Source organism: Salvelinus alpinus, chromosome 19 (assembly GCF_045679555.1).
Source record: "Salvelinus alpinus chromosome 19, SLU_Salpinus.1, whole genome shotgun sequence".
Taxonomy (NCBI): Eukaryota; Metazoa; Chordata; class Actinopteri; order Salmoniformes; family Salmonidae; genus Salvelinus; species Salvelinus alpinus.
In genome coordinates this window covers 28,903,585-28,920,424 of record NC_092104.1, presented here as the reverse complement: position 1 = coordinate 28,920,424, position 16,840 = coordinate 28,903,585, and the positions used below count along the sequence as shown (strand labels likewise).

At 41.6% G+C, this 16,840-nt stretch overlaps 1 protein-coding gene across 7 annotated transcripts in view; it reads left to right on the top strand.

Moving 5' to 3' along the window:
* Positions 1–16,840, top strand: part of LOC139545919 (phosphatidylinositol 4-phosphate 5-kinase type-1 beta-like) — an 82,324-nt gene that overhangs the window by 25,085 nt on the left and 40,399 nt on the right. The window contains exon 1 of one of the 7 annotated variants that reach the window (XM_071354153.1): positions 5,749–5,898. The exons of the other annotated variants lie outside the window; for them this stretch is intronic. The gene's annotated coding sequence lies outside the window, so the exon portion shown is untranslated. Of the gene's footprint in view, positions 1–5,748; positions 5,899–16,840 lie in introns of those variants that run through there. 7 annotated transcript variants of the gene reach the window in all.

Sequence of the window (16,840 nt, the reverse complement as noted above, 5' to 3'; positions counted from 1 at the left end):
GACAACTCTATAGTTTACACTGGGTGCGTACTGAGTGCGATGTGTCGACATAGCCCATGGCTACTGCTGAAATGCGCAGAATTAATTGAGGAACATGATAACTCTCAGAATTTATGAACGGCCTGTGAAGCAACAATGTCATTGCCGATCAAAGTTACTCCATCATTACTAAATATCAGTTTCACTTGCTGTGAAATCTTTAAATAGGGGCGCCGGCAATGTGGCGCAGCGACACTCTTATTTTGCGAGAACCCTGGCATAATGACCATATCTTGGTTATAAACGATTTAATTGGCCACTTCAGATTTTTGCAGTAGGTATTGAAATTTGGTAGATTTACTTTTTCCTTCATCGTGAAAATACTAATCCCTAGTGGTCTCTATGAGTGATGATAGTGATGTACTGTAGTTACTCAGAAGGATGAAGTCAGGACAGAGCTGCGGTGGTGCTGCATTCTGTTTGGCAAAGCGTCATGGTCTGTGATGAGCTGGTGTTTAATGGATTGAACTCCATCTCCTTACAAAGAAAACGGACGTATACGATTTGTTTCGGGGTTTACACAACATACCTGGAAGATACCTAAAGTGATATCTTATAAAGCCAATATAAACAAACTGGAGGTAATTGTATCTATTCTTTATTTTACCATGGCAGTTCCAGCAATATTTGAATCTCTTTCAATCTCAGGTGTGTCCTAGCCAAGAAAGGCAGCAATTGCTGCAATTGAGTATCTTAATACGTAGATCCCTGGAGCTAAACTGCCTCTTCATGTTGCCCACTCACTTTGTCCGTGCCAGAAATCTTCTGGGCTTGTTTAACATCCCTCAGTCTGGGTTGTGAATGCTTAATGTCAAGGAAGCCTGGCAGTCTTCAGCTCTCTGCGTTGCTGCCACACTATTGATTAGCCCTTATGTCTTCTATCTGCTGCAGTAATCCAATAGTGTCTGTGGGGACTGAGGATAAACAGAGCTAGCCGCTCTCTCTCTTTCTCTCTCTCTGCTGAGCTGCTCTGTAGTATCCCTCCATGGAGATATCTAGTGGAGATAATGTGTTGGTTCAAGGTTGTTTTAAATGAAATGAAAAGGAGGGTCTATTTAAATGAAAAGGATGGTCTCTGGGTCTAGCCTGTGTAACCAATGTGAAATGGCTAGCTAGTTAGCAGTGGTGCGCGCTAATAGCATTTCAATCGGTGACGTCACTCGCTTTGAGACCTTGAAGTAGTGTTTCCCCTTGCTCTGCAAGGGCCGCGGCTTTTGTGGAGCGATGGGTAACGATGCTTCGTGGGTGACTGTTGTTGATGTGTGCAGAGGGTCCCTGGTTCGCGCCCGGGTCGGGGCGAGGGGACGGACTAAAGTTATACTGTTACACCTGGTAGAAGATCTGTCGTGTTCGTTGTCCTGTCAACAGAATTGGGAAGTAACGGGTTACAGTTACTGGTTTTTACATGTAATAATCTTGGATTACATGTAATCTGTTACTCCCTAACCCTGTTACGTTACCAGCTAAAATATTGTAATCAAATTACACATACTTTTGGTTATTACTTCCAGGATTACTTTTCAGAATGTATGTTTGCAGTGGTGTAAAGTACTTAAGTAAAAATACTTTAAAGTACTACTTAAGTAGTTTTTTGGGGTATCTGTACTTTACTATTTATATTTTGTCAACTTTTACTTTTACTTCACTACATTCCTAAAGAAAATATAGTACTTTTTACTCCATACATTTTCCCTGACAACCCAACGTACTTAACTTTTGAATGCTTAGCAGAACAAGAAAATTGTGAAATTCACGCACTTATCAAGAGAACTCGTGGTCATCCCTACTGCCTATGCTCTGGCTGACTCGCGAAACACAAATGCATCTTTTGTAAATAATGTGTCTATCCGTACATTTTAAAACAAGAACATGGTGCCGTCTGCTTTGCTTAATATAAGGAATTTGAAATGATTCATACTTATATTTTAGCAATTAAATTTACTTTTGATACTTAAGTATACACTGCTCAAAAAAATAAAGGGAACACTTAAACAACACAATGTAACTCCAAGTCAATCACACTTCTGTGAAATCAAACTGTCCACTTAGGAAGCAACACTGATTGACAATAAATTTCACATGCTGTTGTGCAAATGGAATAGAAAACAGGTGGAAATTATAGGCAATTAGCAAGACACCCACAATAAAGGAGTGGTTCTGCAGGTGGTGACCACAGACCACTTCTCAGTTCCTATGCTTCCTGGCTGATGTTTTGGTCACTTTTGAATGCTGGCGGTGCTTTCACTCTAGTGGTAGCATGAGACGGAGTCTACAACCCACACAAGTGGCTCAGGTAGTGCAGCTCATCCAGGATGGCACATCAATGCGAGCTGTGGCAAGAAGGTTTGCTGTGTCTGTCAGCGTAGTGTCCAGAGCATGGAGGCGCTACCAGGAGACAGGCCAGTACATCAGGAGACGTGGAAGAGGCCGTAGGAGGGCAACAACCCAGCAGCAGGACCGCTACCTCCGCCTTTGTGCAAGGAGGAGCAGGAGGAGCACTTCCAGAGCCCTGCAAAATGACCTCCAGCAGGCCACAAATGTGCATGTGTCTGCTCAAACGGTCAGAAACAGACTCCATGAGGGTGGTATGAGGGCCCGCCGTCCACAGGTGGGGGTTGTGCTTACAGCCCAACACCGTGCAGGACATTTGGCATTTGCCAGAGAACACCAAGATTGGCAAATTCGCCACTGGCGCCCTGTGCTCTTCACAGATGAAAGCAGGTTCACACTGAGCACATGTGACAGAGTCTGGAGACGCCGTGGAGAACGTTCTGCTGCCTGCAACATCCTCCAGCATGACCGGTTTGGCGGTGGGTCAGTCATGGTGTGGGGTGGCATTTCTTTGGGGGGCCGCACAGCCCTCCATGTGCTCACCAGAGGTAGCCTGACTGCCATTAGGTACCGAGATGAGATCCTCAGACCCCTTGTAAGACCATATGATGGTGCGGTTGGCCCTGGGTTCCTCCTAATGCAAGACAATGCTAGACCTCATGTGGCTGGAGTGTGTCAGCAGTTCCTGCAAGAGGAAGGCATTGATGCTATGGACAGGCCCGCCCGTTCCCCAGACCTGAATCCAATTGAGCACATCTGGGACATCATGTCTCGCTCCATCCACCAACGCCACGTTGCACCACAGACTGTCCAGGAGTTGGCGGATGCTTTAGTCCAGGTCTGGGAGGAGATCCCTCAGGAGACCATCCGCCACCTCATCAGGAGCATGCCCAGGCGTTGTAGGGAGGTCATACAGGCACGTGGAGGCCACACACACTACTGAGCCTCATTTTGACTTGTTTTAAGGACATGACATCAAAGTTGGATCAGCCTGTAGTGTGGTTTTCCACTTTAATTTTGAGGGTGACTCCAAATCCAGACCTCCATGGGTTGATAAATTTGATTTCCATTAATCATTTTTGTGTGATTTTGTTGTCAGCACATTCAACTATGTAAAGAAAAAAGTATTTAATAAGAATATTTCATTCATTCAGATCTAGGATGTGTTATTTTAGTGTTCCCTTTTATTTTTTTGAGCAGTGTATTTAAAACCAAATACTTTTAGACTTTTACTCAAGTAGTATTTTGCTGGGTGACTTTCACTTTTACTTGAGTAACTTTCGATTAACGTATCTAAACTTATACTCAAGTATGACAATTGGATACTTTTTCCACCAGTGTATGTTTGTAAAAAACATTTTTTTGACAGCTTTCTGTTTTCTCAATGACAGTCAAATCAGCATTGAAAAAAGGTGCAAGTTTCTCCTGAGCAAGTTTGACCACAAGTCAGAGACCACTATGATGACACACCAAATACATTTGATGGATCGCGGGAAAAGTGCAGCAATAGGCTTTTATAGGCTACAGGCCAAGCTATGTCTTCCAATGGTGTGACTGTGGCCGACGTCCAAAGATTATTCAACTTGAATAAAAGCTTGGAGGTAAGGATGACAGTAGTAGTGTAATCTACGGTGATATGGATATCACTTATTATTGATATCTACATAGCGCACTGATGTGATTCACACTGCTGCTCTCTCATTTAGCTTGTTGCGCCTTATGCATTGTGGTTGGCTGTTCACAAATGTACTGTATATGTGTGTTTTAACCCAATAATGGTTGAATTGAAGTTTAAGCTGCCTATCAAGCATTGTTTTTGTGACCAGGCGACAGCCAGTGAAAAATGTGCCCTTGCAACAGCGGCATAGTGCCGATCCAGGGCCTCATTAATGCAGGGGCTTGCAGTGCTGAAGCCCTGGGGCCCATGCACACAGGGGGCTCTTGAGGCAGAGAAAAATGGAAGTGTGTGTGTGTATATACAGTATCAGTACCAGAAGTTAAGACACAATTAATAATTCCAGGGTTTTTCTTTATTTTGTACTATTTTCTACATTGTAGAATAATAGTGAAGACATCAAAAAAAGTGTTGTATAGCAGGTCAACAAATGGCATGTGGCAGGTTAGTCTTATGTAGTACTTGTTATGTTTGTTCCTTGTATTATGACAAACCGGGGCTAAGGTTGAACTACTTTTAATGAACATATACTTCAGCTAGAAAACTCATTGTTTAGCCATGCAAGGCATTCTTCAACCACCTGCCCCGCCCGCATAGCCTGCTGGGTAACGTAGTCTAAATTATTAACACATAACAACACAGTACTAGTTGTAGTAGAGTTTTGTTATGTACCCATCAGTGACATTCCCTGTTGGTGTGATCATTTTCATCATTGATCACATGTGACAAGCAGTAGAAACTTATTGACTTCATGATTAGAGATTACAGATTGTCTCCCAGGCTCTGCTATTCAATATTATGTTCTACCGTTACTATGCAAACATTTTAACAATTTTAAACCAATGAGCCAATTAAACCAATGAGTGATACTATCAAGAGCAGTGATACTATCAAGAGCAGTGATACTATCAAGAGCAGTGATACTATCAAGAGCAGTGATACTATCAAGAGCAGTGATACTAGCTAGAGCAGTGTGCAGGTTTCTTCTTTTTTTCTCAGGATTATTATTATTACCTCGATTCTTTCATGTTTCAAGGTAAACCCCAAACTGTGTGTGTGCGCGTAGGTGTGTGTACTACTGTGCTGTACTACTGAGAAAAGAGACAGACATGATTCTTAGTCAATAACGCGTCTGTTCAATTACACAATCATGTGGTTTTAGTTTAGTCTTTGACCTCTGTATATACAGTAGTTCCATGAAGGGATTCTATAAATGAACTGAATTACTTTTGTAACTAGCCTTTATGAATTTCGTAGGCCTAGATGGTACCTTTTTAATGTTGAGTATTACCAGGCTTGTTTTGATTAAGCAATGTTAACCTTTTCACGCGTGAGTTCCAAATTTCTCTAACGGACGCTCCAGCGTGAGTTTATTTTTAATTTTTAATGCGTGTGATGTCAGTGCACTCACTGTTCCATAATGTGATTGTTACGCAACATGACAGTTAACCCGCGAGGCGCTCAAACCAAGGAATGCTACCTGCTAATTATCTATAGGCTATGTTTCAACTTGTCAATTTCAAATGATTTTCTAACATGTCGTTTTCTAACAACAGTTTTAATTGAGGTGTGTTCCATGTCCTCATTAATTCACGTAGAATTAGCCCATTTCACTGTTAAGGACAATTTATGTTTAAGACTTTACTGAGCCGGACAAACGTCTCTCTTCGAGGCGACCCCAAGCACTTTCCCAGTGTTTCCCCAGATCAAGTATGCAGACATTTGCATCTCCACTCAGAAAATAACTTGCACAAAACTTTCCCCCTGGCACATTTTCCAGCTGGCGCCCGCTTTGCCTTCATTGCTGTTTTCCTTACTGATAAAACTTTGGACATGTGTGCGTTACTATCAAAGTAAGTGCCTTATTACATTATTATTATAGTTTCTGTATATCGTGGTGTTGTTTCTACTGTTACACGCCGTTATGTATGTATGGAGCATAATGTATTTACCTTTTCAAGTACTGGTGACATCATGCATTCTGATTCTTGCATAGATTGCATTCATGTTGTCATGTAAATGTCTGTCAGACCAAATATGTTATAACAAAACGAGTTAAAGGGATGGTTCACTCGACTGACTTAGATTGTAACTATCATTACTCATGGTTGCCAGCTCAGACCCCCCTTTCCAGGGGGTTTATTTTTTATTCTCCCGTGTTTGCCCCAATTTATTGATAAATCCCTCATCTTTAGTAATATTTCCTGCATCATACCTTCACCCATTTCTACCCCCCGCCCACACTCCCAAAACCCCCCTAAAATGGTTTCATCCAAATCTGGCAACCCTGTTTAGTGTTCGCGCTACTGTTAGGCTAGGCAGTAGGCTTGTACTAGGGGTAATGATCTGTGTGATTTGCTTTGTGATTTGTCAAAAACTGTAAACGACTTGTCAGGTGCCAATCTAGGTTAATATTTTTCGGGCAATGGGCACAGCCGACTTTGTTTGTTTGTTTGCGTTTTATAGTGAATGGCGTTCTGGGATTAGGGAGTTTTCACTTGTCAAACAAAAACAAACATGGCTGCCATCATAAAGAATTTAGCTGCGTCTCAGCTAAGATAACAGCATCTCTTTTCTCCCTTGTGCTCACTAGAGATGTGGTGCATTGTAGACAAGTCTAGCTGTTAGGTCGCTAACTTGTTTTGTTTTTCTGTCACCTCAACCTGTTATTTAGACTGGTTTATGGAATGAGTTTGGCTGTGGATGTGTTCCGTATGATGCTTAGATGAATTTCGCATTTATCTTTTACAATAAAAGGTGAAATTGAGGAATAAAGTTGTGATTACCTTTTTATTTCCCATCAGTACAAAACATTTTAGATCCTTTTCAGACAACAATGCTGTTTAGACGTGTTTGTTTCTTCATACACTCTGTTGCTATTGTTCCAATCACATATTTGCGATGGTATGCTGCAGGGAGTACTCAACAATAATCACAAATATGTGATCATACACGTCAAAGGGTTAAGGGTTGAATGCATTCTCTGGCTAGTCTCTGTTCTCACAGTCTGGGGACCTGACTGTTTCTGCATTGAACAACTTTACAACGTTGCATTGTGAAACTGTTAGGCCAGAAAATGCCAATTTGGCTGCAGCAGGAGCAGCCTGAGCCTGGCACCTGGGCTAATGTAAGTAGGGGGGAGGAAGGGGTATGACACAAGAGCATCCCAAATGGCACCATACAGTGGCTTGCGAAAGTATTCACCCCCTTTGGCATTTGTCCTATTTTGTTGTCTTACAACCTGGAATTAAAATTGATATTTTTTTTGAGGTTTGTATCGTTTTGATTTACACAACATGCCTCCACTTTGAAGATGCAAAATATTTTTTATTGTGAAACAAACAACAAATAACACAAAAAAAACAGAACTTGAGCGTGCATAACTATTCACCCCTGCAAAGTCAATAATTTGTAAAGCCACCTTTTGCAGTAATTACAGCTGCAAGTCTCTTGGGGTATGTCTCTATAAGCTTGGCACATCTAGCCACTGGGATTTTTGACCATTCTTCAAGGCAAAACTGCTCCAGCTCCTTCAAGTTGGATGGGTTCTGCTGGTATAGAGCAATCTTTAAGTCATACCACAGTTTCTCAATTGGATTGAGGTCTGGGCTTTGACTAGGCCATTCCAAGACATTTTAAATGTTTGCCCTCAAACCACTCGAGTGTTGCTTTAGCAGTATGCTTAGGGTTATTGCCCTGCTGGAAGGTTAACCTCCGTCCCAGTCTCAAATCTCTGGAAGACTGAAACAGGTTTCCCTCAAGAATTTCCCTGTATTTAGCGCCATCCATTATTCCTTCAATTCTGACCAGTTTCCCTGTTCCTGCCGATGGAAAAACATCCCCACAGCATGATGCTGCCACCACTTTGCTTCACTGTGGGGATGGTGTTCTCGGGGTGATGAGGTGTTGGGTTTGCGCCAGACATAGCGTTTTCCTTGATGACCAAAAAGCTAAATTTTAGTCTCATCTGACCAGAGTACCTCATCTGACCAGATCATGTGACACTTAGATTGCACACAGGTGGACTTCATTTAACTAATTATGTGACTTCTGAAGGTAATTGGTTGCGCCAGATATTATTTAGGGGCTTCAAAGCAAAGGGGGTGAATACATATGCATGCACCACTTTTAAATTTTTAATTTTTTTACATTTTGGAAACAAGCTAATTTTTTTTATTTTACTTCACCAATTTGGACTATTTTGTATATGTCCATTACATGACATAAAAACATCTATTTAAATTACAGGTTGTAATGCAACAAAATAGGAAAAACGCCAAGGAGGATGAATAGTTTTGCAAGGCACTGTATTCCCTTCATAGTGCACTACTTTTGACCAGAGCGCTAATGGTCCTTGTCAAAAGTAGTGCACTACAGTTGAAGTCGGAAGTTTACATACACTTAGGTTGGAGTCATTAAAACTTGTTTTTCAACCACTCCACAAATTTCTTCTTAACAAACTATAGTTTTGGGAAGTCGGTGAGGACATCTACTTGGTGCATGACACAAGTAATTTTTCCAACAATTGTTTACATACAGTGAAATAATCTGTATCACAATTCCAGTGGGTCAGAAGTTTACATACACTATGTTGACTGTGCCTTTAAACAGCTTGGAAAATTCCAGAAAATTATGTCATGGCTTTAGAAGCTTCTGATAGGCTAATTGACATCATTTGAGTCAATTGGGGGTGTACCTGTGGATGTATTTCAAGGCCTACCTTTCAAACTCAGTGCCCCTTTGCTTGACATCATGGGAAAATCAAAAGAAATCAGCCAAGACTTCAGAAAAAAAATTGTAGGCTTCCACAAGTCTGGTTCATCCTTGGGAGCAATTTCCAAACGCCTGAAGGTACAACGTTCATCTGTACAAACAATAGTACGCAAGTATAAACACCCTGGGACCACGCAGCCGCAGCGTTCTGTCTCCTAGAGATGAATGTACTTTGCTGCGTAAAGTGCAAATCAATCCCAGTGTCACGCCCTGACCTTAGAGATCCTTATTATTCTCTATGTTTGGTTAGGTCAGGGTGTGACTCGGGTGGGAAATTCTATGTTTTCTGTTTCTTTGTTTTTGGCCGAGTGTGGTTCCCAGTCAGAGGCAGCTGTCTATCGTTGTCTCTGATTGGGGATCATACTTAGGCAGCCCTTTTTCCCACCATTAGGTTGTGGGATCTTGTTTTCTGTTTAGTTACTGTTGCCTGACAGAACTGTGCGTTTTCGATTTTGTTCTTTTGTTTGAGTGTTTTTTGAATTAAAATCATGAACACTTTCCACGCTGCGCCTTGGTCTACTCTTTCTACCACCAACGAGAGCCGTTACACCCAGAACAACAGCAAAGAACCTTGTGAAGATGCTGGAGGAAACATGTACAAAGTATCTATATCCACAGTAAAACGAGTCCTATATCGACATAACCGGAAAGGCCACTCAGCAAGGAAGAAGCCACTGCTCAACAACCGCCATAAAAAAGCCAGACTACGGTTTGCAGCTGCACATGGGGACAAAGATCATACTTCTTGGAGAAATGTCCTCTGGTCTGATGAAACAAAAATAGAACTGTTTGGCCATAACGACCATCGTTATGTTTGGAGGAAAAAGGGGGAGGCTTCCAAGCCCGAAGAACACCATCCCAACCGTGAAGAACGGGGGTGGCAGCATCATGTTGTAGGGGTGCTTTGCTGCAGGAGGGACTGGTGGACTTCACAAAATAGATGGCATCATGAGGCAGGAAAATGATGTGGATATATTGAAGCAACATCTCAAGACATCAGTCAGGAAGTTAAAGCTTGGTCACAAATGGGTCTACCAAATTGACAATGACCCCAAGCATTCTTCCAAAGTTGTGGCAAAATGGCTTAAGGACAACAAAGTCAAGGTATTGGAGTGGCCATCACAAGCCCTGACCTCAATGTGCGAGCAAGGAGGCCTACAAACCTGACTCAGTTACACCAGCTCTGTCAGGAGGAATGAGCCAACATTCACCCAAATTATTGTGGGAAGCTTGTGGATGGCTACCCTAAACGTTTGACAGTTAAACAATGTAAAGGCAATGCTACCAAATACTAATTGAGTGTATGTACACTTCTGACCCACTGGGAATGTGATGAAAGAAATAAAAGCTGAAATGAATAATTATCTCTATTATTCTGACATTTCACATTCTTAAAATAAAGTGGTGACCCTAACTGACCTAAGACAGGGAATTTGTACTATGATTAAATGTCAGGAATTGTGAAACACCTTCGCCAAATACATTTAAACTCAGTTTATGTGAACTTCCGACTTCAACTGTATATAGGGAATAGGGTTCCATTTGGGATACAGCCCTGGTGTTAGATCTGCACTCGGCTCTCTGTTTGCTCTCAGGGAGTTGAAGTTTCAGCCTACAGGAGGAGAGAGAGATTGAGTGGAGGAGAGAGGGAATAGAGTGGAGGGGATGGGCAAATAAACTCCTGGAGCTATGGAGACCGTGAGAGCACAGCCACACCTCAGTGTGTCTAACATAATCTCACACACACTCACTCACTCACATTTACACTGCAAGACTCACTGTGTCAAACCTCCAGTGCATGAGACCTGCCGGCCGTATCCAAACACATCTCAGTCAGTTCAGCATGTGTCTCTGTGTGTGAAGCTATAGAGCTGTGTGAAGCTGTACAGTTGTGTGAAGCTTGCTAAGAAACGTTTTAGCTGAAAAGGTTCTCACGAGTTCTGCAGACAAACACTTACTCTGAACATTGGCACATGTATCTGAGGTGTGTTTGTTTGTGTGCATGTGCGTGCATGTGAATTCCCTGCTTGAGTGTTGTGTGAAATGGAGATAGTGTGTCTTCATGTCTTATTACACAGAGGATCTACAATGCCATGCAGACTGAGGGGGGCTTCAGTTTGTCTCATCCCACACCACTCACAGGGCAGAACCAACTTTAGATTTCACTAATGATGTAGCTAGTCTCCTGAGCTGTGCGTTGACTCCCTTCCCCTCGTTCTCTCATTTTTTATCTTTCTATCTGTGTTTCTCTCGTGTGCACTTATATGGACACACAAACACACATTGGAGAAGGATACTTTACGCAGCAGAGCTGTTCCATTTGATACTGTGTTCTTGTTGGCCCTTGTAGACTAGGGATTATTTTATTGAGTCTTTACAGTAAAGGACTGAGTCTGTACTTCAATATTGATTCAGCTCCTTTTACCTGTTTTGATTCTAATCCAAACCCCAGCAGCCCATCCCATTCCCCCTGCTACACTAGCTAGTTCAGGAATAGTGTCAGGGCCTCGCCTCAGGAAGTTCCCATCACTTTTGTCCACAGCATTTTCCAAGTGTTCTGGCAACGTTCTTATTAAGTTCATGTACCACATACAGTGTCCTTAAGAGAGATCAGATCCATGTGCTTGTACGCTGTACTATATATGGCTATGCGTTGAATGTGTTAGTGAGCTTCAACAGCTGTTGTACTGTAGCACCAGAGGATGAGATGAGTGTTCTGTTTGAAAAAGGGCCATCCATCCATCTCTCTTTGTTTAGCTGGGAACAACAGCTCTGCAGCTGTGGGCCTCTCATGGATTGTTCTGGAAAAGGTCTGATAGAGGGAGCAATGGCTGGCTGGGTAGGTCACAGGTCAGGTGGCTTAGAGACAGAGGGGGGGGGATAGAGGGGTTAGAGTGAGAGAGAGGGGGATAGAGGGAGATATGTGGGGATAGGGGGTAGAGAGAGGAGGAGGGGGTAGAGAGAGCGAGAGTAGGAGTGAGGTAGAGTGGGAGTGAGGCACCGTCAGCGTCCCCTTCCCTATGACAGACAGACTGACTGGCTAATTAACATTCCTCATGTTCAGTATCCATACAGACAGACCCAGCACCAGAAAACATGACTTATTATGATTATCCAGGTTAGCTCAGGTCTGAGTGGCCAACAGACTGTACAGCAGCAATAATAATAATGTTAGACAATACACAGTTGTGTTTTCTTGACTAGGATCCTGGAGAAATGACTGTGTGGCTGTGAATTCTGTTCTTTATACATGTTATGCAATATCGGTGACTATATGTAATATACATGATATTTTCATTTGCAAATTGCATTTGAATAAACATGTTATGACTCAATGTTGCCCCTGAAGGCGAACAGCCAATGGTCTCACACACACACACACACACCACAGAGAGAACACTCACACACAGAGCGAGAGACAGTCTTTCCTTACCTGGCCTACAGCACAGACATCAGCCCCAAGTCAAATAGTATTTACCCTGTGTGCTGCTGCTGTGTTGCTATAGCAACGGGAGAGCTGGTGTACAGATAAGGCTTCAGTCTGGAGATAAACACAGAGTGTCTCTCTGCTACATTCCGCACTTAATGTCAGCCAGTGTTTTGTTCAGGTGCAGACCGACACACAACCAGGGTTGCAAAGCTATCGGTAATTTACCAAAGTTACCGTAATCTTCAGTAATATTGGTAACTAACAGAAAATCTATGCCAATCTATTGTAACTTTGGTAATTTATACAAAATGTATTCATATATTGTATTCCTTTTTTATATCTGTCCATATTGTCTGAGTTTCTAGTAGATGGTTCAAGAGAAAATAGCCTAATTAGTGAAAAAAGCTTTGAATGAAATATGGCATTATTTTCAGTTAACTCTGCAACTCTTCCAACTATTGACTCTTCCAACTAAACTGCCCCCAGTTTGACGCCAAAACATGGACAACAAATTCATATTGACAGTCAAATAAATAAATGTTTATAAAAATAAATAAAAGCTATTTCATGCTGAAACCCTCATATTTAACACCAATGATATTCACTAAGTTGATGGTTTATATTTAGGGCAGTGGAGGGTCCTCAGAATAAGAAGGGGAGGACCATCCTCCTCAGTGAATTTAATAAAAATGTAAATTAGTGAAGGTTATTATTTTTAGATAAAACTATACTATAATATATTCACTTCACCAAATAATTTATTAAAACACTTTTGCGATGGTCTACAGTAGCCTCAGCAGCACTCTGTAGGGTAGCCCCATGGTGTAGCTTTTGTCCTCCCCTGGGTACATTGACTTTAATACAAAACCTATGAGGCTCATGGTTCTCAGCCCTTCCATATATTTACACAATAATTATGACAACTTCCGGAGAACGTCCTCCAACCTATCAGAGATCTTGCAGCATGAACTGACATGTTGTCCACCCAATCAAGATCAGAGAATGAATCTAGTACTGAAAGCATAAGCTACAACTAGCTAGCACTGCAGTGCATACAATGTGGTGAGTAGTTGACTCAAAGAGAGAGAAAGATGATAGTTGAACAGTTTTGAACAAATTAATTGCTTCCAAAATGAAGGGGAAGAGAGCTATATTTGGTTGTATTTTAGATGATTTTTTAAAACTTTCACTTAGCTAGCAAATGCAGCTAGCTAGTTTCGCTTACTCAAACACCCTGCTCAAACAGAAAGGAATGCTATGTTAGCTAGCTGGCTATGGCTATCCAACACTGGAACTCTTCCAAGTCAAGGTAAGCTTTGGTTTTGATAATTTATTGATATGAAGGTTTGGCTTGGAAAGTTAGTTTTTTTTGCCTGGTATTTACAACGAGCAAACAAGCAAATCATGCTGTTTTTATGTGGTGGCTATGAAAGTGAACTGTTTGCGTGTGATCAGGGGTGTATTCATTTTGCCTATTTGTATTTATTATGGATACCCACTCTTCCTGGGGTCCAGCAAAATTAAGGCAGTTTATACAATTTTAAAAACATTACAATACATTCACAGATTTCACAACACACTGTATGCCCTCAGGCCCCTACTCCACCACTACCAAATATCTACAGTACTAAATCCATGTGTATGTGTAGTGCGTATGTTATCGTGTGTATGCGTGTGTCTGTGCCAATGTTTGTGTTGCTTCACAGTCCCCGCTGTTCCATAAGGTGTTTTTTAATCTGTTTTTTAAAATCTAATTTTACTGCTTGCGTCAGTTACTTGATGTGGAATAGAGTTCCATGTAGTCATGGCTCTATGTAGTACTGTGTGCCTCCCATAGTCTGTTCTGGACTTGGGGACTGTGAAGAGACCTCTTGTGGCATGTCTTGTGGGGTATGCATGGGTGTCCGAGCTGTGTGCCAGTTTAGACTGACAGCTTGGTGCATTCAACATGCCAATACCTCTCATAAATAAAAGTAGTGATGAAGTCAATCTCTCCTCCACTTTCAGCCAGGAGAGATTGACATGCATATTATTAAAAAACGTTTCTTAAAAGAAACGTAACGGGGATAAACATACCTGAGTTTGTCCATACATACCTACATTTGCAGCTGTTTAACTAATGATTACACCCTAGATCAGCTAGATGCAGAGAGTGTGCAAGGCGGTATTGAATGTGTCACTGCCTGTCACCTTGATTGTTCAAAATTCTCTCGACCTGTGCACCTATGTTGTAAACTTTCATTCGTAGTAGCCTAAACCTATCAATGTTACATTGCGCTGGGTGAATGGAATTTGATTGACAGTCATTCAATATGCTGTAATAGAAATAAGGCCATGCTCATAAAAAAATTATCAGCACCGACCGCCAGTGATTTAGGATAATGTTTTGCAGCTTTGTCATTCTATTATTGTATTTAATTGTTTAATTTATTTTACATGTGATAAGGCCACACAGAGGGCCAGAGATAATTACTAACACCTGTGATAATCTGAAGTACTCAAAAGGGCCATTAGATATCTTGTGATAGATTACATAAAATCCTTGAAGAATACCATCATTCTGGCAGTTTACTGGTAAACATTGAACGTTTCAAGTAATATACCCTCCTTTTGCAACCCTACACACAACAACCCTATCTATGACATCACTAACTGTTTATTTTGTTCAGTGTATATTGTTATGATGTTCTCAGTACAGTTGAAGTCGGAGGTTTACATACATCTTAGCCAAATACATTTAAAATCAGTTCTTCACAATTCCTGACATTTAATCCGAGTAAGAATTCCCTGTCTTAGGTCAGTTAGGATCACCACTTTATTTTAAGAATGTGAAATGTCAGAATAATAGTAGAGAATTATTTATTTCAGCTTTTATTTCTTTCATCACATCCCAGTGGGTCAGAAGTTTACATACACTCAATTAGTATTTGGTAGCATTGCCTTTAAATTGTTTTACTTGGGTCAAACGTTTCGGGTAGCCGTCCACAAGCTTCCCACAATAAGTTAGGTGAATTTTGGCCCATTCCTCCTGACAGAGCTGGTGTAGGTTTGTAGGCCTCCTTGCTCACACACGCTTTTTCAGTTCTGCTCACACATTTTCTATGTGATTGAGGTCAGGGCTTTGTGATGGCCACTCCAATACCTTGACTTTGTTGTCCGTAAGCCATTTTGCCACAACTTTGGAAGAATGCTTGGGGTCATTGTCCATTGGGAATACCCATTTGCGACCAAGCTTTAACTTCCTGACTGATGTCTTGAGATGTTGCCTCAATATATCCACATAATTTTCCTGCCTCATGATGCCATCTATTTTGAAGTGCACCAGTCCCTCCTGCAGCAAAGCACCCCCACAACATGATGCTGCCACCCCCGTGCTTCACGGTTGGGATGGTGTTCTATGGCTTGCAAGCCTCCCCCTTTTTCCTCCAAACATAACAATGATCATAATGGCCAAACAGTTCTATGTTTGTTTCATCAGACCAGAGGACGTTTCTCCAAAAAGTACGATCTTTGTCCCCATGTGCAGTTCCTTTCTGAGCGGCCTTTTAGGTTATGTCGATACAGGACTCGTTTTACTGTGGATATAGATACTTTTGTACCTGTTTCCTCCAGCAACTTCACAAGGTCCTTTGCTATTGTTCTGGGATTCATTTGCACTTTTCGCACCAAAGTACGTTCATCTCTAGGAGACAGAACGTGTCTCCTTCCTGAGCGGTATGACGGCTGCGTGGTCCCATGGTGTTTATACTTGCGTACTATTGTTTGTACAAATGAACGTGGTACCTTCAGGCATTTGGAAATTGCTCCCAAGGATGAACCAGACTTGTGGAGGTCTACAATTTTTTTTTTCTGAGGTCTTGGCTGATTTCTTTTGATTTTCCCATGATGTCAAGCAAAGAGGCACTGAGTTTGAAGGTAGGCCTTGAAATACATCCACAGGTACACCTCCAATTGACTCAAATGATGTCAATTAAACAATCAGAAGCTTCTAAAGCTGTTAAAAGGCACCGTCAACTTAGTGTATGTAAACTTCTGACCCACTGGAATTGTGATACAGTGAAATAATCTGCCTGTAAACAATTGTTTGAAACATTTTACTTGTGTCATGCACAAAGTAGATGTCCTAACCGACTTGACAAAACCATAGTTTGTTAACAAGACATTTGTGGAGTGGTTGAAAAACAAGTTTTAATGACTCCAACCTAAGTGTATGTAAACTTCCGACTTCATCTGTACAGTCCTGGCCAAAAGTTTTGAGAATGACACAAATATGAATCTTCAAGACTGCTGCCTCAGTTTGTATGATTGCAATTTGCATGTACTCCAGAATGTTATGAAGAGTGATCAGATGAATTGCAACTAATTGCAAAGTCCCTCTATGCCATGGAAATGAACTGAATCCCCCAAAAACATTTCCACTGCATTTCAGCCCTGCCACAAAAGGACCAGCTGACATCATGTCAGTGATTCTCCCATTAACACAGGTGTGAGTGTTGACGAGGACAAGGCTGGAGATCACTCTGTCATGCTGATTGAGTTCGAATAACAGACTGGAAGCTTCAAAAGGAGGGTGGTGCTTGGAATCATTGTTC